This window comes from Palaemon carinicauda, chromosome 1, assembly GCF_036898095.1.
Source record: "Palaemon carinicauda isolate YSFRI2023 chromosome 1, ASM3689809v2, whole genome shotgun sequence".
Taxonomy (NCBI): domain Eukaryota; kingdom Metazoa; phylum Arthropoda; class Malacostraca; order Decapoda; family Palaemonidae; genus Palaemon; species Palaemon carinicauda.
In genome coordinates this window covers 283,192,213-283,194,712 of record NC_090725.1, presented here as the reverse complement: position 1 = coordinate 283,194,712, position 2,500 = coordinate 283,192,213, and the positions used below count along the sequence as shown (strand labels likewise).

Below are 2,500 nucleotides of genomic sequence, written 5' to 3'. Positions count from 1 at the left end.
GTCGGTTGCGCTGTTTTGTTTTCAGAACAACAAGAGCTGAAAATCCTGCTTCACAAAGATAAGTAGAAGAAAAGGGAAGAATCGCACGAAGTGCTTCTTCACCTACTTTTGGGTACATAGGGAGATATATCACCCTAAACTCTTCTAACTTCATTGTTTCAAAGTCCCTTTTCACGCTCGAGTCACATTTCAAATCGATGGCTTCCTCTTGCAGTGATTCCAGTAGCAACTCCACATCAGTGTTAAATGGATTCTGCACCAATGTCCAAAGAGAATTCTCCATTGAGACATCTGGAAAATAGTGTATAAATTCCTCAGATGTGAGAACGATAAAAAGTTCCCAACTTGTACTTTTCTTTTCCAAAGATGAATTTTTTTTGGTGAAAGTTCTGATTACATCAGAGTGTGCAATGATGTTTTTGTTTCTTCCTTTTAACTTCAAATTGAGGTTGTTGATAGCCTTAAAAAAGTCCACAAGGTATGCTAGTGAGAGCTGAAAGTCTTCCTCTCTGAATGCTTCATACAGTTTGTCTTGTTTCTGCTTCTGCAAGAAAATTTCCACTTCATCCTTGAGCTCGTAAAGACGACTCAGCATGTTTCCCTTGGAAAGCCAGCGGACTTCTGTGTGAAACAGGAGTCTTGTAATCAGTGTCCAGATCTGAACAAAGAGCTACGAAAAGCCTAGAATTCAAAAAGCTATTCTTTACAAAATTCACCACTTTTATTGCCAAATTCAGTGAACTGCGTAGATTACATGGCAGAGTTTTGCTTGCTAATTATTGTCTGTGGATAACACAGTGAGTACCAGTTATAGCAGGATTTTTTTCTTTCACCAGTTTCACAAATCCAGAGCGAGATCCAATCATTGTTGGGGCACCATCAGTACAAACACCGGCTAATTTTTCCCATGAAAGACCGTACTCATGGAAAAACTCATGCACCTTTGAAAAAACATCGATGGCCTTTGCTGTTGTCTCCAGTGCTGCTGAGAAAAGAATTTCTTCTTTCACAGTTCCTTCATCCACGAATTAAGAATAAACAAGCAGCTGGCAGAGGTGAGTAACATCAGTACTTTCATCGCACTGTATTGCAAAGAAGCGAGATGCTTTTATTTTGTCCAAAACTTGTTCGTTTATGTCTTCTGAAAGTTCATCAATGCGACGCTTCACTGTGTTATCTGATAAGGAAATCTTTGATAACTTTCTTTGGCTTTCTTCCCCATAGAGAATTAGCTTAATAAAAAACGGGTTGGAGTGACTGCTATAATTATACTTTGCATGTATGCAATGACAGATATTTGTTCTTTTAATGATTTTATTATTCTATTAAACAAGTAATTTCGAGCAGATGACTTCACGCCCCCCTAGTGGGGCGCGCCCCCCAGTTTGGGAACCACTGCTATAGAGGCTATGACACTACCCGAGACTACAGAACAATGTTTTGATTTTGGAATGTCTTCCTAGAAGAGCTGCTTACCATAGCTAAAGAGTCTCTTCTACGCTTACCAAGAGGAAAGTTGCCATAGAACAATTGCATTCCACAGTGATTAACCCCTTGAGCGAAGAAGAATTGTTCGTAATCTCATTGTTGCCATATGAGGGCATAGGAGAATGTGTAAAGCATAGGCTAGAATATTCTGTATATGTTTGGGATATGAACAAATGAGCCGTAACCAGAGAGAAGGATTCAATGATTTGTCCAGGCAAAGTATCCAATAAATATGGCGATAGTACCTCAACGGGGCTTATGCATACATACCTGCATACATACATGCTCAGAGAGCTGAGGTGAGAATTTATAATTGGTACAATTATTAACATATTTTTTAGGTTCGTTCAAAAGGGCATTTGAATAGGGGGAATTTGGTCCTGACGTCAGGCAAGAAGTGGCGTTTTATGTTACGTTAATTCTTTGGAGATTGATCGTAGGAAAATCAGATATTCAGCATATAAATAAAAATTTTCAATTATAGTTTCTTCTACAGAAAGAAACACTTGTCCTGTCTAGTTAATAATACAGTAGATATGAATGGTAGTTTAAGGTGTAGGATTCAACTATAACTGACCATTTTCAGTGCAAAGATGATTAAAAATGGAAGAATGGAAAGCAAGTGGAAGATGAAATTAAAAGTGAGTTGCTAATATTATGATCGAGTGGCTTACCATGCTGTGTAAGATATGTGTTGATAAATGCTAGGTTTTCAAGTGATGCATGAAGGAAATAATTCAGAATTATTGTTAGAATTATAAGGGTGAGGTGTTACTTCAGTAATTTATCAGGGAGGGTATAAAGTTCAAATTGATGGATGAAAACAGATGGCTAAATGTACTTTAAACGAGCAAGGGGATGTGTTGGTTCAATCTATTCAATGAACTGAGATTACGGGAAAAATTTGGTTAAGATGAATACCTTTATGTAGTATAAGTTAATGTAAGAAAAGCTTCTAATGAAATAGAAAGGTTTGGTAGGAATTTGAGATTTAAAGTAGTATGAGAAAGGT

At 37.4% G+C, this 2,500-nt stretch overlaps 1 pseudogene; it reads right to left on the bottom strand.

Annotated features, from left to right (window-relative positions):
- Positions 1–189: 189 nt before the first annotated feature.
- LOC137639349 (protein FAM200C-like) overlaps positions 190–2,500 on the bottom strand; it is a 22,766-nt pseudogene continuing 20,455 nt past the window's right edge.